General features: G+C 42.5%; 1 protein-coding gene across 2 annotated transcripts in view; it reads right to left on the bottom strand.

The window, feature by feature from the left end:
- TMEM178B (transmembrane protein 178B) overlaps window positions 1-24,568 on the bottom strand; it is a 236,879-nt gene that overhangs the window by 69,726 nt on the left and 142,585 nt on the right. The gene's annotated exons all lie outside the window — the stretch shown is intronic.

Here is a 24,568-nt window from a genome sequence, read left to right as displayed (position 1 = left end):
TCAAACATTTACTTTAATCACCCTACTTAGACATGTGGGTGTCTCCCTTCATGCCCCACTCAGAAAGTGTGAGTCACTCCAATAACTGAGTAAGGTATGGTCAGCTAAGCAGCAGCTGCAGGACACCTCCTTCTTGAGCCACATAGGAGCTGCCAAAAACCTCCTGGTCATGGGGGCTTTGCTTGCAGTGGTGGAACAACTTTTAAAATTTGTGTTGGTGAAAGAAATACTTTTCTTGCTGCTTTTTGCCCCGCATCTGCTATCACGAGGCCCTTCTCCACACAGCCTCACCGCTGTGGGATGAAAGAGCCTCCTTCACCACAGCTGTGGCCACCAGCTCCCTTTCACTCAACCAGCTTTTCTCACGTCTCAATCTTTTCAGAGCCCAGGGAAATGGATTTTTGCTCTTACCTTTTTTCCCTCTCCACTGCCACTCTTACTACGTGCCAGCTGTTTCTGTACTTGAAAATTTTGAAGAGCAAGTTTATAGAAGAAATACAGCTCAAAGTATAAAGGAAGGTGTTTCCCAGGAGCATATAACAACAATAACAACAAAAATTGTTTCTGAGGAGGATTAACAGCCATTTCACATATGTACCTTCTTCAAAACACTTTCTTCTCACTATTAGAACAGGCTCCACAGCAAAGCAGCAGTTTACAAGCTTGCGTTTTCCAAGCAGGTTATGTGCTGTGCTTGAGGGGCTAATTCGAAGCACCAAAATGCACTATTAATTTGTGCATCCTTAGTCATAAACTGCTTGCTCTGCTGTTCATCTGCAAGCATGCTTAAGATCCAGAGGAAAATATCTCAACATAACTCCACCAGGTTCTCAGTTACTTACACTTCATTTTCTGAGCCAAAGGGCAGCGAGTGGCCGCTCATGGTCAGGAGAAAACCTAAGCTTCTGGTTGCCTTGACAAACAGAATTTCTTGTGCCTGGGACTTCATGTTTTCTCAAGGTTTCTGACTCAGGAGTGCCCAGAGTCAGCTGTTGAGCCACCACTTCCATCTGTGTGTGGGCGTATATGGCAGCTGCACACATATGGCTGTTGATGCTAAATTATGCACATACAGAGTCTTTGAAAGTTTCTTTTCTTTAGGATACTCTTCTGTATTTATTTGAAAAATCTAAGAGGTCAGAGTCCTGTAATGCCACACCAAGTGCCTTTTATCACTGCAGGACCAGAGCAGGAAGAGTATGGTTTTCTAGCCATGGCAAATTATGAATACCAAGAAGAGGTGAGTCCTGCTCCAGGACTTCAGCCCTTCACCCAGGAGAGTGCACACCCATCCTTCTTTCCTTCCCTCCATACCATAGTATAAGTCTTGTCACCTTTTCAGATGCTACAGCTACATCAGACCAAATAAAAACAATAGGAGTGAGGTGCTCCTGTGCTTCACAGACCATGGGTTTTTCTGCTCTCCTCGTGATGTATTTCTGAGCACTTCTGCTTTCTCAGAAGAACTCTATGGAGCAATTTCTCCTTTAAAGAATAAGGGTTGCTTCTAGAGAAGATGTGATCAACAGTCACTCCCTGCATGCAGGTTCTAGCTCTCTTGCAGTTCACAGTTGTTTTGCTCATCAAGAGATTGCCTCTCCCCCCACTTCCTTATATAATGAAAAAGTCCTAATCCCTCTCTCACCACAAACACTCTGCTTAAAATCAGTGCTCATTGTAGTTGGTACGAAGATCTCAAAGGGCATTAATTGCTTTGGGCTTCACCTCAGAGCTGTTGAATACTGATAATAACTGGTTTGCCCGGGCTTAGTGCCTAAATGGCTGATAATTACAGCCCAAGAACAGCAAGGAGCATGCTGTCTTTCTGCCACAGCGTCTGTCTATCTGGTTTGCTAGGCATCTGTCCACCTGTCTCTAGGCAATTGTTCCTATTTCTACTTGACTTTCTTCTCTGTCTCTGTCCTTTATTTTGCTTTTTGGTCTCTCTTTATCGTGGGATTTTTTTTTTTTTTTCAGAGTTCTGACATCTCTGATCTCTTGTCAACAAAGAACACAGCTACAAGTTTTCCGAGATCCAAACATTGTATAACTCCCCTCAGAAGCAGGGGTGATGTGCTCACTCAGAATGTGTCAGGTGAAATGTCAGAAACAATTAGAGAAGGAGAGAGACTTTCCAGCCCCCAGGGAACCATCCTGTCTGTATTCTGAACTCCACCTCCTGACTCTGCGGGAATTGGAGCATTGAGCTGCTGCAGCACCCATCCAGAGAGACAGCGGGAAGAGATACAAACATGCAGGGAAGATGTTAAAGGTTTGGGAGAATAAAGGGGTGTGTGTCCTGCAAGGGAAACCAGTTAGATCCTCATCTAGCTTCCTCTTTAGCTGTGACAAGATGCAGTCATCCCTGTGCATCTGAGAAAAACGTGCCTCCAGCAGAGACAGTTTTCATATAACCTCAGTGTGTTACTGTGACCATCTGCTCCCCCATCCTTGCCAGACTCCCATGGACCAAGAGGATCACCATACTGACCAGGGAGTCAGGCACTGAAATAGAAGCACAGTGTTACAAGCCAGAAGGGTGATGCAGAAATTTGGGTCGTGCTGTAGCTCAGTGCACTGGAAACACAGAAGGATAAAAAGAGCACAGAAGCCTACTGGTAATGTGGGCCAAAACCCAGGATTGGCACATTGGTTTGCAGACCACAGTGAGAATCCGTGGAGCCTCTGATGGCTCCAGAGCCTGCTGGGTACAGCAGAGAGAAGAAAATGTTGCCATGCCTGCCACTGTGTCCCACCATCTGAAGAGTCACAGGCCACCTGGGACTGCTGGGATGTATTGTTTGTACAAACCAGAGCTCCCCTACTAGGATTGTCACATCTCACAAATCTAAAAGAGTTGTCATTTGAATCCTCTGTGAAAGTTTAGGAAAGGAACTCCCCTCCTGTCTTTGTCTCCCTCTCTCATGCACAGATTCTAAGCAGGCAGCTGTTGGGTCCTGGAAGGAGCAACCTATCTCTGCCCTGAGAAATTATCTCACTCAGCTCCTCTCTTTCTCCTGTCAATTGCACAAAATGGTTTTCCTGAACTCTCTTCTTCCCTCTCTTTTCCTCCATAAAACTGATCCAGCAAATAGTCCTTTTCCTTCCTCACAAATAGCACCATTGCCTCTTGTGTTGTGCACCCTGCCAGGTGGCAGGGGGAAACAACTATCTGCCCAAGGAAATGTTCTGGCTCTCTGTGCACAGGAAACAGCCAAAAGAAAGAGGAAAAACACTTGCAGATGATTTGCCTCCTGACACAGACTGACACAAATCCAGGAGACTGATAGTTAAGCCTCTTGCACTTGTCCTTCATTTCATTTTTTCCTGTGCTTTGATCTGTGGGAATAGATGACTGCCAACCAACAGAGGCTGGAGAGAAGTAAAGGTCCAAGCTCTTACAGATGCTGACCTAATGTTAGAGCTCCATGTCGTGGCTGCTCTTTTCCAGCCCATGGCTGTTTTTAAAAAAAATGGATGGGGAAAGAGAAAGCCCTTCTGACTCCAGCATGATAGCTTTCTCTGTACATCATGCACCCCCATCCAGAGGTGGGATGGAGGTTTCATTTGCCTGGATAATTGTTGCAATGTCACAGACAGTAATTCCTTGTCTGCTAACTTCAATCAGGATATCTGGGATATGAGAGATATTTAATCATGTTCTTGTCACAACACTGTGTTTCTTTACTGAGGCTGTGATGACATGGAACATGTCTTCTAAGTCTTCCAGGGAAAACAGCCCCAGAGCTACCTGCATCTTCATCCAACCTGACATGAAAGACTTCACCTCAGATTCGGACCTGGATCTGCACCTTAAGGGAACACAGATTTAACCTGATGCTGACAAATGCATATACAGTAACATTACTGCTGTGGCCTAAGGCGCCTCAATTATATCCTCCACTGTTCTGGTTTAACCAGCTCTCAGTCAGCCTATGGAAAATATTCCGTATTTGATAACCACTTTTAAAACATGCATGGTGTGTGTGTCCAGGTATGACTTTCCCCTGTTGTTACTGAAAGGAATTCAGTTTGAAAGTCTCCTTCAGTTGACATTGTACCTGGGAGGATGAGGACAGATTGCTTGGGAAGCACAGATCTCTGTATTCCTAGGCCGTCTAGAGAAGAAAACTGCCAGGCGTCTTAAAATTTTGAGTGATTCAGCCTTTAATAGCAGTGAATGCAAAACAAAGCAAGCCTGACACCATTTTCTCCAGTGATGTGCCATGGCTTATTAGGAAGGGGTTATAAGCTGCTTTCCAGTGAACTTGTTCTCAGACAGATAAGCTGACTAGTGGGAAATCAATCACTATGAATTTTGATAGCAGCGCCAGCTGAAGTAATTACTTCAAACATCAATAATGCTGCTCACCTGCCTGTGCAGTTTTCAGTCATGCTGAAGGTTAGATTAACGCCACAGAGCTCCTGGGGACTTTTGTTTGTTTTGTTTATGTTCTCCCTATCTTTTTCCATCTACTTTCTTAAATATTTTTATTAAGCACTGATTTAATTGAAATGTCACTTTGTCCATTCCTCCCTTTCTCTGTCTTCTCACCCAAGTTATCAACAAGAGTTTGCTGATATCAGTGAAATTGTCTCTGCAATTCTGTGCATACAGGAGTGCTGCTGATCCCTCCTGGCAGACTTACAGAGCATTGAAAGCTCACGTCACATCTCTCATCAGCTGTTTGTGCCTGTGTTTAAGTTAATAGGTACTTAGAGAGAAGGTCAAAAACACTTTGATACCAAATGCTCTTAGAATCATAGAATAGTTTAGGTTGAAAAAGACCTCTAAGATCGAGCCCGACTCTTAGGCTCGCACCATCAAGCCCTGTCACCGTGAAACACAAAGAAATCACACGCAGACAAGAGATTTCTGCAGAGGTTCTTCTGATCCAGCTTCCAGCTGAAAGGGCGGAGAGAAGAGACCCCTTTGTTTATTCTTTTACTTTTATACATTTGTGGATCTAGCAGAAGATTGGCTTTTTGGGGTTTCCCCCCCTCAGCCTCAGTGGCCAGACGAATTGTCAGTTACAATTGTTTTCAGGTTAGAAATATGCAAAGGACAAAGAATGAAAAACAAAGGATTTGTTTATATTACTTCTGTGGGAAAGGTAAAAAAACTGCTCTAATATTCTATAGTAACTAAAAGATCTGACTCCATTTATGAAAATCAAAAGGCTAATAAAGAAACTCAGAAAAACCAGGGTAACAAAGCCCTCCATTAAACCATGTCCTTAAGTGCCACCTTTACACAGCTCCAGGAATGGTGACTCCACTGCTTCCCTGGGCAGCCAGTTCCAATGTTTGACAACTATTTTGGTAAAGACGTTTTTCTTATATGCAATTTAAAACCTCCCCTGGAACAACTTGAGGCCATTTCCTCTTGTCCTAACACTTGCTCCTTGGGAGAAGAGCCCAGGCTCTGTGCTCCTCTCAGGAAGTGGTACAGAGCAATACGGTCCTCCATGACGCTCCTACCTTTGGCCTCACTCCATCGATTCTGCCTGTCCAGATCTTTCTGCAAAACCTTTTTACCCTCCAACAGCACCCCCGTCCATCTTGCTGTCACCTGACAGAGAGCACTCCTGCAGATAACTGATCACGGTATTACACAGGGCTGGCCCCAGCTGAGCCCTGGGGAACACTGCTAGTGACCAGCCACCGGGCGGATGCAGCACCATTCACCACGACTTTGGCCTGATCATCCAGACAGCTTTTACCCCCCAAAAAGTGCACCTGACCAAGCCATGAACAGCCAATTTCTCCGGGAGTATGTTGTGGGAGGTGGATCAAAGGCTTCAACTAAAGTCTAGTAGTCAACATCCACAGCCTTTTCCTCATCCACTAACTGAAGATCCTCACCCTAGCCTGTATACAGTGTGATTTCAGTGCCCACACAGATAAGCTTGTCAGTTCAGGTTTTGCCACACAGACTGGGTGCACTGATAATTCATAACTTAAAGCACATCTTACCGAAATGTTAAGGTGATACAATATCACCTAAAATGTCCCTGTCTCAAACTGAATTCCCTTTGAAAGCAACAAGAGAATGGTTGGTGAAACATGTGTGTGCATCCTCCTAAGTTCAGCATATGGTAAATTAAAGAGGGTATTAGTCAACAGAGAAACTAATTATTTCATCCAGTTACTAAACACCATGATAGAATTATAACATTATCCAAAATGTGTATAATTTTCATTTTAAATACAATGAATGATCTGGGTTTTGGACTACTGTGCTTCGCAGACTGCAACCTCCTCCGTTTGCCACATCTCGTAAGCCCCTGGATATCTCCTGCTGCCTTATGCTAAATACCCTCCAGGTCTCCCACTGCTCCCACTTTTATACCCAAATTTCACGCAGCCCCAGAAGTTCTGCTCTCTCTGCTGGAGCAGCAATATATTTATTACTGCATTATTATTGTATTTCAGCTCGCAGCTATAGTAAATTCCATCCTGCTGTAACCCCCCTCCTCCATCTACCATTAGACAGCCTGGGATTCCTACAGGCTTGGCAAATTTGATAGATTTGTTTATCAGCTCATCAGAACTGATGCGTGCATGGACTTACTGCCTGACTGAAACCGAAAGCTGGCAGAGATGAGCCAGGGGGTACTTTGCTCGCTTTCCTCTCCTTACTTTTCTCCATCCACTGTGGAGAGCAAACAATAGTGATACTCCAGGAAGCATTAATTTGCATTTGGGTTTCATTCCAATAAACAGTCCACTCCTCTCCAATTAAACATTCTGGAAGCTCCTTTTACTGTCCATTATACTGAGATAATATAGCTAATATCTAGCTTATATAGGTGTCCTTTGTTTATAGCAATGATTGAATACTCATCACAGATTTCAGCCGAGGAAGTCCTCCACAGACCAAATTTCAGATCCAAAAAATGTCCTGCTGCTGACTGTCCACATAAATCCAAGCAAAGAAAAAATGAAAACCAAGTGCTTTCCTGTCTGAATTACAATTTCCACTCCCAGCAGATGACATCCATCACTTTAGTACAACTTAGCTGATCACCACAGACACAGTAAGAAGGGAAGAGCAGGGCAGGGAAGAATACTCAAAACAATGAATAATCAGGATTTTTTCATGTGGGCCTCTTACTTATCACTTAGTTGAAGGTAGCTAAAACCAAAATTAAAAACTGCACTTTTATTTAAATTCTAGTCCCGTTATCTTAATACAGCTTTACTGAAGTCAGGTAACTGAGAACTGAATTTGGTTTGTATTTTCCATAATGACAAATCAGTCTTTGCTGACCTCTTGTGAGAATGTCCATTTGGTTTAACAGGAAAGTGCTCTTAGTTGACCTGACACTGTTTATCCCATTGTTATCAAAACTCCTCCAAAATTAACTGTTGGGAGAAATGAGGACATCTCTGCAAAGAGGAACTTAAGTAGAAGAAAGAAGCTTTTGGTGGCTGAGAAGGGGATTTCAACACTACCCAGACAGCTAACAGCAGGTGACCAGAATGGTTCCTAACTCTGGATTTTAACAAAGATTTTACACTACTCCAAAACACAATTGGGATCTTTAAAAAAAAATCCCCTCTGTCTTTGAAGTAGCAGGAAAATTGCACAGTAAAAGATTTGAGATTTCTGGTATTTGTTTAGTACGTCACAGAAATGTATTTAGAAGGGATCTATGAAAATGAGTGAAGAGGAGGTAATTAAACCTCCAGATAATGCCATTTATTTATTTTGATCAAGAGTGAAGAACTTGATAAAGACTTTCAGCTGGACCTGGTGAACCTGTGAATGAGCACAAAGACAAGAAATGAAACTTTGTGCTGAAAAATTTAAGGTACCAGAAGGAATGATTTGAACTCATTGCACATGTTTCTGACTTCTAAATTATCTAGGAACTCCATGGACAGTTCAGTGGGTGCCAAAGGCAATCTTCAGGACAAATTAAATATCAAGCTTGTATGAAGAAAAGAGGAAAGAAGAATGTAGAAGTATGATTTTTTTTTTAATAGTAATCCATTATATTCATATAGGGACAGAATTTAGTTAAAAATTGGAAGGGTATGACTGGAAGGAAAAAAACCAGGGGATTCGGTTACAGAAAGAGCAACTGTTCTAAGTCTGGAAATACTGAGGGGAAAAACCACTATAATGACTCTTCAGAAGAGCAAACCCCATTCCATAGGGAAGAATTGCATGGAAACAAGAAATGGTGAAGAAAAGTTAAATTAAAGGATTCTATTTCTCTCTCCTTCCTATGAGAAGATAAATTAATCATTGGATTGAAAAATGACAGTTGCCTGGAAACCAGCTATCATGACCAGATTACAATCAATAAGGGCAACAGAAGTTCAGCATGTGCAAGCAATACTTACATACCCATACCCCCACGCATACAAAGTACACAGGTACTAACAAATGGTCTTAAGGCTTCAAGAGAGGGTATTTTAAGAAAATTTGAGTGAAATTGAGAAGGGACCAAATATTAGAGGGGTAACATGACTGAAAAGTAGAAGTACCTGATATAAGAAGATTTAATTAACCAAAGTGCTGATATCACAGTGAAAAGCTTACAACACTGGATAAGAAAACAATGCTTGGTTTGATGGCAAATAAAGCAGTAATTAGAAATTAAAACAACATATGGCAAAATGTTAGGCAGCAGTTCCAGGTGGCAATCAATATCAAAGAAAATGTTGGGGTGTAAGTAACTGATGAAGGAAGTTGAAGAAATTAGAGAAAAAAATGCTTGCCTGAGTTGGGAATAACAAAATCATAGAATCATTAAGGCTAGAAAAGACTTCCAAGGTTACTGACTCCATCCCTTGACTGAACCTCATCATACCAACTACACCACAGCTCTAAGTCCAGTTGTTTCATGAACACTTCCAGGGTCGGTGACTCCAACACCTCCCTGGGCAGCCTGTTCCAATGCCTAACCAACCTATCAGTGAAAACTTTTTCCTGATGTCCAATCTAAAAATTCCCTGTTGCAGTTTGAAGCTATGTCCTCTTGTTCTGTCACTAGTTGTAAGGGGGAAGAAGCTGGCCTCAGTCTTCCTTGGTTCTGCTGGCCATCCTATTGCTGATATAGGTCAAGATGCCTTCTTGGCTGTCTGGGCACAAACTGGCTCTTGTACAGCCACTGTCACCAGCACTCCCAGATACTTTTCCTTTGGGCAGCTTTCCGCCCACTCTTCCCCCAGCCTGGAGCACTCCAGGGCATTGTTGTGACCCAAGGGCAGGACCTGGCCTTTGTCCTTGTTGACTCTCAAACAGCTGGCCTTGGCCAATCAATCCAGCCTGCCCTGATCCCTCTCCAGGGCCTTCCTACTCTTCAGCAGATCAACATGCCCACCCAACTTGATGTCATCTGCACACTGACTGAGGGAGCACTTGATCCCCTCATCCAGGTCATCAATAAAGTGTGTCTGGTTCCGTCCAGCACCGGGCGGGAGATGACCTCTGGCTAGCTCGAGTCAACACAGCCACAGATGCTCCCGGTTCGTTTCGGCTTCTCGGCTTAGCAGCTGGACCCCAAAAGTGTTGTGACAGCAACAGCAGCAGAAGAGAAAAGGCTGGCTCTCAGCTTAGCAGGTTAAAAGATGTTTATTAGATCCAGAGCTGAGGAGCTGAGCGGCTGCGAGCTCCGAGGCTGAGACGCTGAGAGAGAGATGCTGAGAGAGAGAGAGGCTGAGAGCGCTTTTTCCTCCCTCCTACCCCCTATAAGCGGGGGGCAGGTTCCAGGGAGGACACAACAAAATAACGAATCAGGGAATTCAGGGGGTAACAAGGTGTGCCCACCCCCAAGCCTTGGACCACTAAAATCCAAAGCTAAAGGAATTCCCCCCAGGGGGCCTATCACCTGAAGCCCTCTCCCTGAGATTTCGCAACCTGGGAGGGTTCCTCAAAGTGATAGACAGGCTGCCCCAGAGAGGAGGGTGGGAGGACTGACACAAAACACCTTGTTTTACAGACAACACAAAAAGGGTTACAACATTGGGGATACAGTGAAATGAACCATAACATAAACTTCTTATAAAAACCTAATAAAACAGTTCTGCACCACCACAATAAAGTTATTAAACAGGACTAGCCCCAACAGGGTATAACTCCATTCTCCATCATCTCATTCTCTGGGCCCAGTATCCAGCCAGTTTTGATCCCTCAAAGAGTGCACCTGACCAAGCCACAGGCTGCCTCTTTCTCCAGGAGAATGCTGAGGGTACCTGAAACTACTCTTGCAACAAAAGAAATCTGCAGGTAAGTGGAAGTATGATACTAGATAAAAGTGGCAAAACGTTAACGCCAAGGTAACAAAATGTCTTACAACCAGTACTGTGGCTGTTTAACACACTATGTATATATTTAATATTTACTGAGTTGGCAATAATTAATTCCAAACGTACTGCGAGAACCAGGGACAAGTTCTATTGGCCAAACGTGCAATACCCATAGTTCTTGAAAGGCTGGCTTACAAACATCCCTCAGCACCATGATGTTAGTTTTTAATACACGGTAGAATGTTAAGGAATTTGGTAGGACTGGGGGAATCTTAATGTTGAGTCAACAGTCAAAAAGGGCAGAGGAAGAAGGGAGGGTCCTCAGCCTGACAATACTCCCAGGAAAGATCACAGAAATGCTGAGTCAGTGTTAAATATATAAAACAGTATCAATAAAATTCATGCCAAGAAACACGGGATTATGGGGACAAATTATTTTTAAAGCAATAGAGTTTCATATTCTAATTAAATTACAAACTCCGTTGACAAAGGTAAGTGAATATCCTACAGGAATTTTGGCTTTTGTAGAGTTTATGACTTATTATCTCATAGTACTGTGATTTAAATTGCATTATATCTTGACAATAAAGTGCCTATTCAATGACTTGAGGACTGTCTGAGGAATCTCAAGAAAGAACAAAGAACAGAATCATCATTCAGTAGGAGGATTTGGTGAGAGGTTCTGCATATATCATGAGTAAATGGAACGTGATTTTACATCTCATCACTGATGTAGAAATAAATGCAAAATACTTGAGGTGAACTTTGCAAAGACTGGCAGAGAAGAAGAAATATTAAATAAAGTGGATCCCTTCTAAATTACACCTGTTCAAACTGAACACATTTTAATTCAGCCAAATAGAGAATAATATGTTAAGGACCAAGGAACACAGATATCCACAAAGCAAGACACTGCAACTGGGAAAGCAGAGACCTTGAGGAAGATTAAGGTTCACTGTGGATAAGCAGAACTGCAGAAAAATGGGTGAATGCAAGCCTGTAAGGTGAAACACCTTCAAATGAGAAATGAGGCACAAATTACACTGCAAGTGTTTAACTACTGGAACAAACTACCAAGAGAAGCAGTAACTTCTCCATCTCTCAGACTCCTCACATTAGGAGTTGATGCCTTTTTGGAGAATGTGCTTTCACCAAATACAAATTATTAGCCTCCATACAAATGGAAGTCAATGAAATTAAATAGCCTGTGTTCTATAAAAGGTCCCACCATTACAATGCCTTGTATCTTCTGGCCTTAAGATCTTTGGCTTTGCAAAAGGAGGCTTTTCAATGAACTAAAAAGATAGCAACATAAAAAATGCAAAGAGCAGAGACTTTCAAACCCAGAACATGGAAACTTTTTTCCCCCCACATTTTGTTGACTCACTATGCTATAAGCTACTACATTCTTGGTCTCAGCAAGGATGCTACCTGCAAATTACTGCTGGTCTCTTTCTGGACTTCCAAAAAATCTGGTGTTTCTATGCAAATCCTGACCCTCTGTAGCCCTCCATGACTCAGGGCTGAGGTAACCTGAGCTTCCTTGCCATATCACAACAGAACTTGGGTTTTGGTTGTTTTGTTTTGGGCAAGAAAGGAGCACAGGGGGAAGGCACAGGAGAAGGACTCCTAACTCTCGTGTCTCAGCCTGTACCCTCACAGCTCTCTTGCCTTTGGAAAGGTGCTGAGACTATGGGCTACCTACTGCAATGAAGTGAGAAACAGGAGCCATAGGGCTACCGGGAGAGCACATCTGTCCCACAGAAGAGAGCTCAGGACGATGTCAAGCATAGTCCCATATCTAGAAGAACTAATGGACCCTGGCCAGCTGCAGATGTACATCTCAGAGCAACTTTCCCAAACAGATCTGCTGATGTTCAAAGAGTAGTTCCTGCAAGGGGTTCTCTAACCAATTTGGCCAAAGAGGTTCAGACTGAATTAAGAGGAAGAAGTAGCTCTAACTCGCGTTCTCTCAGTGTTAGTATGTAAAGAGTTTCCGTAGAAAACTACTAGAGCAGAAAAAAATCATACCTGTACTAAACCCCCCAAAAATACAGTGGCCCAAGAGGGAGCAGAGAACTATATAAATACCTAGAAACAAGCTCTGAAAACATACAGTAAATACAATCACTCAAAACCAAATTAAGCTATTTATATGCCGTTTTGGCACATAGAATTCAAGGTATAAGGCACTGAGACATGCAGACTTTTGGCACACATGCTAAAAGAATGCCTTGTTTGCTCTCACACCTGACAAAAGAGATAACAGAGTTATCTGTTGTCAGCTGTGAGAGCAAAGAGGGCAGCATGAAGAGGAGTGGGCAAGAGGGAGGGTGGGGCTGTGTTGGGTGTCTGAGGCTGGTATGGTTTATCATGACAACTTGCACTGCCGTATCCTGTTGCACTGGGTCCACTGGCATTGCGCTCATCAGTACGAGACAGCCAGAACTGAGGAGTCCTATCTCATGGTGTTAGTGGTGAAGTAAACCAAGCCATTCCCATGACTCCACCCTGCCCAGTCACAGGCTGAAAAGACAGTGGAGAAATGTAATCCCATCTTTAAGCCTGAATCCTCGCATCAAAGCAGGCAGTTCGTCAACTACAGTAATAATAACACCCAGGCTTTGTCTTATGACCAAATTAACTTGTTCTGGTTCACAATATTGTGTGTACATATATATACACACATATGTATATATGTGTGTATATATACATATATATGACATTTATATTATTGTCAGTGTGTGCAAATAAATAAATAAACATATACATGTAACAGTAGGACCCTGGCAATGCAGAACACCAGGGAAAGAATCTCTAATTTCTGGACAAGGAAGAAAAGTCCATTTAAAAAAAACACAAATTGGTAAGAAAGAGAAGCATGAAAGAGAAAAACTGAGACACTGGTTATGTGTCAGAGAGCCTAAGAAAAGGCAGGAAGGATATGTAAGGAAAAAGGGTTTGGAAAGGGCTTTTGGCTGAAGCAGAACATGGGGAAAGAGAGGCAAAAGAAAAGTACAGAAGGAGCCAAACACAATGAAATGCCATAGAAGTAAAATAACAAACATCAGAAGGGAATTCACAGATTAAAAGATGGGAAGAGGACATTTTCCCCTCCATGCTCACTGGTTATACTTCATCTCAGGTCTTTTATTCTCTCTCATGCACTTTCTTTATTCTTAGCAGTCCCTTATAGATGTTTCTCTTAGAAGCATTAATCTGCACAGATCCCCTCATTGTACCTCTGCCCCTCCACTTGCTCCTTCCCCAGCACACAAGGATGATAAGAGAGAAACCTCTCACCTCTGCTTCTCCCCAGCATGAGTTTTTGTCAGCTTATGAACCACTGCCAGGTACGTGATGCAAAGACAGGACAATTTACCATGAAACAGAAAGTCTCATTCTGACACATCCAAAGTTTGTTTCAATTAGAATATGTTCCCTGGGGGATGGAGTTTTACAAATGTAAATTAGTGTAATACTAATTTTTGCATGTTACTTGAAGTTGACATGCTGTCTGTTAGGTAACTTTTTTTTCCTAACAGGACTATTGCACTGGGAAAAAAAATTAACTCTTAATGGGCATTTCTCTTGTACTCTGCCAGGTTCCTGTTCTCATTCTCTTTCAGTCTCGCTCATATACTCCCTCTATCTGCAATCATCACCCTTTTCCCTGATTATTGTATCCCATTTGCACCTTTCTTATTCCTACCTTTCTTATTCTTCTTCACCACTCTTTTTACCTTCTTCCGCCCTGCCTCTTTCTCCTGATTTTCCCATTCTATACTTTCTTTTCATTTTTCCTTATTTTTCAATTTTGCCAGTTTTGCTTACTCCCTTTCTCCTGTTCCATTCCGCTGCACCCAGAAGATAATGTTCTAGGCAGTTCTGCAGCTACAGAGCCATAAGAGTCAGCCAACCTATTTAGAAACCCAGTCAACAGCCCCATAGAGCCATTAGCATCACATGCTATTTTTTAGGCTGGTAATTTCAGCTCCCAAAGACATAAGGCAACCAGAATTAAAACCAGCACCCTCTGGAAGCAGGGGTTCAACATCTTTGGGAAATTAATTCAAGAATTTGACTGGGCCTACACAGTGCTGCAGACTTTGAGATGGATGTGCAGAGACTGCCCTTGAACTTCCGTAGTTGTCTTGCCCAACCCTGCTATAAGATGTTATAATCAGTGAGAAGAGAGAGGGGAACAGGTCCAAAGAATGAATTATGCCATAATAAGTAGTTGTCTCAGGGAGACTGTCAAGAAAGCCTCAAAACTAGCCTAAATTAATAGCCTAACTTTTAGACAATAAAAGCCATGTAATGTGAAACACCTAAGACGGGAGAAAATCGAAAGGGAAGCCTGCATGAGGGTAGAAAACTGGTAGAAAGTAGAGGAAAATCAAGAAAGATGAGAAAGCTACCATGCTTACTAGCGGACAGACTGAAAAAAAAAATAAGTCTTTGCTAATTGGCAGTACATAGAGGGCCAGAGCTGCAGACAAGCTGAAGAGCTCCCATTGATTTCTCCCACATTTCCACTGCTCAGTGTTTCTAGAAGGCAGAACCCGAACACCTCTCCTGAGCTGGGGACTAATCTAAGAGACTTGCCTTTCACAGCCACTGCTCTGGCCATGTCACCCCCAGAATGCTGACTTCATTACATTTTGCACAGAGCTGTGGAAAAGAGCAGAGTGAAAAAACAGAGAATTAACGCTAACACGTCTTGCAGAAAAGCGGTCAATAGCTGAGAAATCTGTCTCAGGCTATTTCCCTCACACCCTTTTCCACAGTATAATTTAATCTCCTGACAGCACGGCCTGTCAAGCCCCGGAAGGGAGTGCATGTGGACACACAGGCTGCTGAGGCAGCGGCAGCTCGGCTCTGTGGAGATGTACACGGAAAACTGCCTCTTGCCAAGACTGGGCGGGTAAAATCAGTGCTGCCTTCTGCAGCTGGTGGGAATTGGCCATGTCATGTGTTTATCCATTCTGTATGAAGACATGGGATTTAAATCATCAAACATGGAGTGCAGTGCTGCTTAGCCAGTGGTACTGTCTGCTCAGGTTCCTGTTCAAAGCTTCTCTGCAAGGCAGGTTACACAAAGAGCTTGTAGGAGAAAGGGTGAAAGGTAGGAGATGGAAACTACAATGAAATTAAGCGAGGAGGATGCAAACATAAACCTGCAGCATAGGGTAATAACAATTCTGTAAATAATCAAAGCTTTCTAGGCACAGGACATCCCAAGCCACTGCAAAATTGGTGAGTTTTATAGATGGCTTAGTCCCCAACCAGCACCCAGGATCTTCACTTCCTTTTTGCAATTGAGGCACACGATACATTACAAAAGTACTGCAGTGTTAAAAATGTTGACTCTGACAGAAACAGCATAGCTGCATGCTGACTGTACCAAGACTTCTGGTTATGCACAAAATGTTTGTGGCCTACAGCCTCCGAACTCCATATTCTGGCTTGAGGATGACTGGGAGGAGAAAGCAATTGAGAAAACTCCTTCAGCTGTTTTTGTCTACAAAGTATTTGCTGCACAGTACCTGGGGTGTTAAGAATCAAACCTCTTGTGAAGTAAAAAATGTATCTACAGAAAGAAAAGCAAGCATTTCCTGAATGCTTTCATAGACAAAAAAGGATATAAAATGGAATCTATAGTATAGAGGGGTTTTTTTTACTTTTCTGGATTTTTTCATGGGTTTTGGGGTTTTGGTTGTTTTCTGGTTTTTATTTTACTTCGCTTGTGTAAAGCAGCTTCAAAATAGCTTGTGAGCTAGTAAATCAATAGAGCCCTTTGTCCAGGAATGGTTTTGGTTTGGTTCCTATGCTTAGTCTCCAAGCCATGTTGCCTTTTCACTGGTCTCTGACAAGTGAGAACATTGTGACTTTTGAGCTGAGATTAAGACATCCCAAACCTCAGTCCTGGAGTTCATGGCCCTAGTCAACTGGAATTGAAGAGCAGTCACTTACATGAGTGATAAGGAATTCCGGAAATCTGATTTTACCCTAATGAAAAGGTCGTTTCCATTTTCCAATACAAGTTAGTGTGTAGAAATGCGTGCTATTCCTATCTTAGCCTTCATGATCAAAGCAATACGACTTTTCTGTAATTGTGTATTAGTCTCATCCTGTGACTATTATCTTCTAACATTTTTCCCTGCCATAAAAGAATTTGCACTGGAGAGGCTTTAGAAAACAAAACAATTTCACTATTTGAGAGTCATGGATGCCTCTGCTCTATGGCCACATATCATCTATTAAGTTAACATGTAACCTTACATGTTACTATTAGCATTTGGAAGATTTAGCTGGCATTTCTTTAATTCAGTGTTAATAAGTTTAAATAGGAAATGTTAGTCTTCATTAGGAAGAACCCAGGTTTGAAGGAAACGTAGTGTCTGAAAAGTGCCCCAAAGGAAGGAACAAAGATGGGACATTAAAGATTTGCCTCACAAGTAGGAAGCATGCGCTGAAGCCAATATATACATAGAATCACAGAATAGTGTGAGTCAGAAAAGACCTCTGAGATCAAGTCCAACTATTAACCCAGCACTGACAAGTCCACCACTTTATCATGTCTGTAAGTGCCACATCTACACGGCTTTTAGATACACCTCAAGGGTTCCACCACTTCACTGGACAGCCTGTTCAAGTGCCTCACAACTCTTTGAGTGAAGAAATTTTTCCTAACAACCAACCTAAACCTCCCATGGTGCAACTTGAGGCCATTTCCTCTTGCCCTATCCCTTGTTACTTGGGGAAGAGACCAATCCTCATCTTCCAACACCCTCCTTTCAGGCAGTAGTAGAGGGCAATAAGGTCTTTCCTGAGCCTCCTTTTCTCCAGGCTAAACAACCCATGTTTCCTCAGCTAATCCCAATAAAACTTAAAATACATCTATTCCAATTTATTCTGTACTTAATATGTATTTCAGAGGAAGTGGTGACTACAAACAGTAGCAGTGATTTCACTATTAAATATGGATTTCTGAAAAAAACCCAAAAAACAACAAACTAGGCACCACCTATGAGCAAGTATGAGCAGGAGGAGGAAAAAAAGAGATAGTGTTTGGGCTGGATCATTGGTGGGTGAAAGGAGAAACAAACTAATGTTTGTGTGTACAGAATTTAGTGTTATGTGGCAAGTTTCCCCCCCATTTTACCTTTTATCTCTCCATTTTAAGATGAAGGGTGATGCTCCTCAAAGCTGTTGTCAGTGGAGAGGTTGAGTAAACCAAAACCCCTCCAACTCTACTTCCCACTGTACCTTTCCATCCAATAAAAACTACTGGTGGTGAGGCATCTTCTCAAGCCTCTTGTCACACAGGTGCTGACATGGCTGAACAAGACCTCTCCTCACCCCTTATTCAGATCAGGGGAGGAATGTCAGGACACAAAGGGAAGAGATGACACTGAAAGTGGAGCAGAGATGGGAAAAGGGCATAGATAGAAAACAGGCTAGTAGAGTGACAAAGCTATTATTCTCCATTTTAGAGAAGCTCACCCTCAGGAAAATAGGTAATTTGCGGCTTTTGAACACAATGATTAAAGAAAGGTAAGCACTATTATCTAATATAATTTATTTTATAGAGAAAACTGAAAAACTAAATAGGAAAATCAAAAAGATATGTGCACAAGGTGTTCTTTGTACAGCTGGATCACAGAGGACATTAGTCCTGGAGCCCAATGCACAATATCATTATTATGGTTAAAAGAGGAGATATTTAGATTAGATTATCAGGAAGAAAATTTTTACTGTGAGGGTAGTGAGGCACTGAAATATGTTGCCCAAAAAAGTTGTAGATGCTTCATTCCTGAAAGTGCTCAAGACCAGTTTGGCTGGAAGGCCTCAGCAACCTGGTCTAGTGAAAGGAGTCCTGCCCACAGCAGAGGTGGTGGAAGTAGTTGATTTTTAAGGTCCACTCCAGCCCAAACCATTCCATGACTCTGACTGGGAGACACAGATCTCAAAATGCTCTACACAAAGGGTGCCCACCTAAAAAGTACATAGCAAGTGCAAAAGGCAAGCAATCAGTGGTGGAGGATAAGAGAAATTCTCCAGATGGGATACAAGTGAGTGCACTTACATGCATGATAGATATCTGCATGGTTTTTTTCTACCATGTGTACTTAAGCAAATATTTAGGAATCATGGGATGAAAATTAGCATAATAAAGAACAGAGTGATTTTAATGGAAGCTGCTTTGATTCTGAAGACTGACTGACCCAGGCAAAAACTCCCTTGCTTCCACATGAACATTTAAACTTGACTGAAGACTATTTGAGGAAACATAGTGAAATATATTATCTAAGAAAGGGACATCCAGTGATCACTGCACCTTAGAGAGGAACCTCCAAGCTCTTGCTAGTTCAGCTCTGGCTGGCACCATCTCCCTCTCCTCCTCCTTTCATACACGGGCTCATGAATGATGCTATTAATCAGCATCAAGTCCCCGGAGCACCTCCTGCTCTGGAATGCCACTGATGAGCAGATGGGATTTTTGGCAAGAAATGACCTGGCATGAAAATGAACAGAGACGAGTACTAGAGGGGAGGGGCAACTGCCTGGAGCTTCTCATTTAAAAGAAAAGAGGAAAAGAGATTTATCTTCTCTGCTGATACCACATTCCAATGTACAGTCATATAAGGAATTAGCAGAAGCCACCTGTGCACATCAACACAGGCCAGTTTCCTTCCTTAATGGTCTGGTATATCTATATTTGTGTGGGTATATCTAATGGATTATGCTAGCAGCTACCTACAGTGGTTCAGTGCAGGTTAACCTAAAAAACGTTGACTCAGCATCTTGGCTGAGCTCTGCAGCTCACACTGACATCCAGGCAGATGCTGTGCTAAGAACCCACCTGGCTATTTTAAACTAGCAGGGCCACAACTGTCTGAACTGCAGCAATGTCAGCCTAGAAGAAAGGCCTGACCTAAGGCCTTTCGAAGCCTGTTGCTCATTGCTCTTCCACATATCCTGCTTAGCAAATAACAGACAGGCTTCCCCCTGACACCCATGAAATTCACATACAGGAGGGTGTGAGCCCATATTCTTCAGTCATGAAATGGGCAAAACATCTCAGGAAGTTTTTCCACATTAAGCATTACAGGAAATAGCATCACTATGAGTGAAAAGAAGATTCAGTTCTTACAGGTCAGGAAACACTCCATTTTAAGTCTGTAAATCTCACTGGTGGTAGTAGAAGCTGGGGAGATACGTCCCAGGTTACGTTATGCACCTTTGGAGTGCTACAATGCTGAAAATCACTGTTACTTGGATTCAAATATGAATATAATACTTAAAATAGGAAAAAACCAAACTATTTCTGACATTTTTTTCCCATTCTCTTTTTTTTTTACAAAATCTTATGTCTTCTTGCATTTACTGAAATAAAAATACACAGCAGAACACAGAGTTATTCTGTCAGCCAAGCAGTGTGTGTGTAGCCTAGAAGACAAGCACCTGCTCAGGGATCATTAGTGAATGGAGAGGGAAATCCTTCGTTGTCCCACACTCTCACTTCACACACACTCTGAAGAGACACGTGGTGCATCATCCAGTGATGCACATGGCACAGAAATGCTTCTTTCTATAGCTCATGTCATACAAGTCTCGAGAAGCACTTTACAAACACTACCAAATAAAGCCCTGCCTCTGTAACACCAGGGTTATCGCCTCTCTTGATTTTATCATAAGTCTCTCAACTTTGCTTGTTCTACTCTATTTTACTTGAAGCCCTAACTCTCAGAAGTCAAATGATGTGCAAGATCCATAGCTATATAATTGGACAGCAGCTGGCAAAACCTAAGTCTTATGATTCCAAAATCTAGAAGTAATTGAAAAAGTTTCCACTTGAGGAGGGAAAAAAGTCTTGCTTCTTAAGTAAATTCTCTTATTGCATGGCTGGCTTCTGATTTCTAATTCTTGGGCTGGTAAATTGGAGCATTTCTCCATTAACGGGCAAATATTCTTATCCCTAGCTGGCAGATCAGAAAATTACAAGGTGGCACTAAACCTGGCTACAGCAGAAGTGAGTATTCAATGCAGCTAAATTCCTGTTACACACTACAGCATTGAGCTGTGCCTGTAAAAAGAGCAAACAATGCATTTAAGAACAAAACATGAGCAAAGCCTTACTCTTAGCCCAGTGTTTCAACACCCAAGCATGCTCATCTAAACTCAGAATTCAGAAAAAAACCCTCGCATTTTTAAATAAAAATCTGCAAACCTCCCTGCAGAGATATTTGAGGAAAAAAAACCTAGTAAAAGCCACTGGAGTCACTCATACCTAATTATGGACCTGAAGAGAAAATGGAGTACATTTTTAAAGGATTTTGAAGGTATTGCCTCCTGTTTCAATGCAGTAAACTAGGGATGATTCCCCAGCCCTAGCAGCAGCACGAACAACAGGAACACTTCTAGACCCACATGATGAAAACCAGCTGAAAAGACAACAACAGGATTAGGGACATTCTCAGGAGCAAAGGAATTAAGCAGATTTCACTCCCATTAATTACACATCTTAAAAAGTCATTACAGAGCCTTTCTCTAGCATAGCTGGGACCCAGAGAGCTTTTGCTTGGCCTGCAGTGTTGACCACTGAACAGGGTGATAGGAGCTGTCTCATGCAGTGAGGAGCTTGCATGTCATTCCCAGTGAGTACAGGGCTATTGACTTTTCACAGACAATACCTTGCTGTACAAACAAAACAAGAATCATACATTCTCCTCTGACCTATCCTGCTCTCCCCCCCTCTGTTCCACTTCCCCCTGGATGCAACTGAAAGCTGGACACCTGGAGGAATAAAGAAAATGGTTTACACCACCCAAATGTGAAGAAAAAGAAGCAGCAAACCCAAAATTCAGCAAATGCAAAAAGTAAGTTCTCCCCTAAAAAGCTTCAAAAATAAAGAACCCTTTGCAGTTTAATTTCAACACCTATCTGAAGGGAACAAGAATGAATGGTGTTAAGGTCCATAAAGTAGGTTATAAACAGTTCCACAAGCACAACACCATATATTGTAACATGCAATTTTATAGAGGCCTTCAAATGAAAACAAAACCACTGGGTAGTTGGGGCTCTCTCACATGCCTACAGAAGGTCAGGAAAGAGGAGATGGTACCAAGAACTGATAAACTGCAGAGGACAAAGAAAGCATCAGAGAAAGGGAGCTAATAAACATTTTATTTTAAAATATTGTTTTGTTTCAAAAATAATTTTGTGAGTCACTTCAATATATTTCCAGGTTAAACAAACTGAGTAAGGATTCTGTGAACTCTCTTCAAGGCATAGCTGTTAAGTAATGGAAAACATCCCCTTGAGTAAAAAGTAATCAAGCCAGGAAACAGGGAGGGATTTTAGGAACAAAATACCCTACACAAATCAGTAGCCATCTCTTAGATGTCTTCTGTTCTCTTTCTAACCCTGGGGAAGAGAAGGGGTGAAAGAGATAAAGAAAGTAGAAACAAAACCAGAATAATGCTTTGCCCTTCCCTTGCATCTGCCAGGATGAGACAAAGTTTTTCTTGGAAGGTGAAGGTCAGGGGAGACAGCTACAACACACAGGTGTGCATGTCTGGGAAACCAGAGGTCCTTCAGACTTGCCACGATGGAGGAGCTTGGCCTCATGTACCCGGCATTGATCTGCTAGCACTTCCACACGTAAGAATTGATCAAATAGAATCTATCCATGCTCACCCAAGGGATTCTGCCTCTAAGCCACTTCTGTTTGCTCCCAGACCAGCGGATAATGTGAGCAAACTTGTCAGAGCAACCATGTGGGCATTATGGCAGAGCTCACTGCCATTGTGCCTTTTGAACTGGATGTTGGCAGTTTCCACCTCCTCACAAACCAGAGCTGAACCCATGAGATAAAGCACTGGACTTACAGCAGATAAGGAGGAGGTTGAAAACTTCCTGCATGAGCCCAGAGTACCCCTCCCAAACAACTTATAGCTTCCTGGGATGTGACCATTATCACAAACACTACACATATGGCCAGCTGGAACATGCAGAGGAGGTTAATGAGGGGGCAAAATCATCCATGTGTGTAAGGAATAAAATCTGTCCTGCAAATGAACAGCTTCACAGTCTGAATCCCTTTCTGAGAAGGTAAGATTGTCATTCCCACTTTCCACAATGGAAAAAAGTCTTTGTTCTTTTCTGTCTTCCTTTCAACTTCTTTTTCTCCCCATCAGTGGCTATTGTGTGTCCTGTGGGCCACATTCCTGTCTACTGTAAAATCCTCTGAGTGCAAAACAGAAGGTTGCAGCAGAAATACAACTAGCACTGAGTGCCAATTCCCTCATTTCCTCCTCTATTTCTTTCTCTCTGTAAGTCAAGGTCTTGCTCCCTGTTCCCACACACACACAGAGCATGGTACAGCACCCTCCTGTATGGAAGCAACATTTTGTTCAAGCAGCCTGAATGCTAAGTGAATTCCTACTCCAGCTTTTACCCTAACACTATTCTCTTGTCCTAAATCATGTAGCTTTCATGTAGCTTTTCCCTAGGTAGTTCCAAAATAACAACACTTTCTAACTGTACCATATGGCTGACAAGGGACAGCCAGCCACAGGTCACACTCAGACAAATTCCAGCAAAGGCTTATTCCCTGCAAAGAAACATTTGAGCACCTCTTATTAAACACTGCTGTTTGCATTAAGCTACAGAGTCGCAACCTCAAATAACAGGAAGCATTTGCCAAGGAATCAAAGGAAAAAGCCAACAGCCTAGTTAAGGTCCAAATCCCCACTATTTTATTCTGGGTTCTGGTTTTGAAGCCTTCACTACCCTTTATAAACTACTTAGCTTTATATACTAGTGGCTCTACTACGAGGATTTCCTTTCTCTACTTCTGATCACCTGGCTCAGTATTCCCAAATGCATTTATATAGGAAGAGGCAACTATGCAATTACAAATGTGTCCTTTTGTTGTTAATGTTATTTCATCTTTCACAGATCCCTGTTCTCAATGTCATATAGAAGGTAAATCATCATCTCCCAGGAGTCCGCATGAACAGACCCAAGAATCTTATTCACTTGAGACCTTGTTTATCTCCTGTTCTGATGATTAACACTGTGAGCAAGGAGGGACTGATGCAATCTGGGTTAAACCCAATATTCACTAAGTGACAGTAATGACCCTCACACCTTCAACAGAAGCAGACAGATGCTGTGGGTCAGGCTGTTGTTTTCCTCACATCTTTTATTTCAAATGAGATAATGCTGTTAAAAAGCACTGTGCTAACAGCCTTAGAGATAGAAGTCCACCATGTGCATAGACAGGTAACTCAGGAAAGCAGCAGCAATGATCAAGTATCTGAAAGACCTGACCAAGGGGGTCAGAGTTTGAGGGGAATTCAGGGTGCTAAGTCTCCAGGAAGCTGAAAAGAATACAGCAGTCTTGAGATGTATGAAAGGAAACTGTGGAAAGGCAAGCAACAAGCAGTTCTCCTTGCTCACAGGGAACAGGTCAAGAAACAAGTTTAAATTGATTGTACTGAGCAAGACACAGATTAGGCGTTAGGAAACTGTTTCCAGAGGGGGTTCACCGTGGGAGCAGACAGCCTAGGCTGACTGCAGAACTTGCAGGGCAGAACAAGCCATGCAAACATCTGGCAGAACAGGTGTGAGCATGGCTGGTTCTGACTCCACACAAGGCAATCCTGCCAGGCCAGCAGGAATGTGATTCAGGCCTTTTTCCAGTAACTCTCAGATGGCAGCGTTATAACCTTTGCATTGCCAGTGTTCTTGTACTCTCGACTGGTGATGCCAACACTAAATTTTATGGGCTCTCTCCCTGCCCATGCCATTCAGTGGATAGCTGCACTGCTCAAAGTGCCAGCAGAAAGGTGCCACGGTGCAATTTGCACTTCAGTCTCGCTAGCATCAATCTGTTTGCCAAGGAACTGAGATCAACTAGTGCAGGGTATTTCAAGTGATCATTAAAAAAAGACTGAAACAAACCAGAAGTAAAAGAAATCACTTCCAAAAATCTAAATAAACATCCACACCACAGTGATCCATGCCTTTTTGTGTTCTAAAGATCTGGTGCAGAAATGTCCATCAAAGAGGCCAAAAACTAGCTCATGATGTAATAAGGGAGTGTTAAAGGGCACCCAGACCCCAGAGGCATGCACAGCACATGCACAGCTGAGAAACTTGCTATGAACTTCTCCAAATACATCTATGGCTTTATCATAATGCTGGCTATCCAGATAGCTCTGAACTGCACTTGGTGGCTATGGACCGTAGCCCTTCCCTTTTGATTATGTCCCTTGTGCCTAAATGAGGT

Source organism: Hirundo rustica, chromosome 4 (assembly GCF_015227805.2).
Source record: "Hirundo rustica isolate bHirRus1 chromosome 4, bHirRus1.pri.v3, whole genome shotgun sequence".
In the NCBI taxonomy this organism is placed as follows: Eukaryota; Metazoa; Chordata; class Aves; order Passeriformes; family Hirundinidae; genus Hirundo; species Hirundo rustica.
This window is presented reverse-complemented; position numbering and strand designations above follow the sequence as displayed.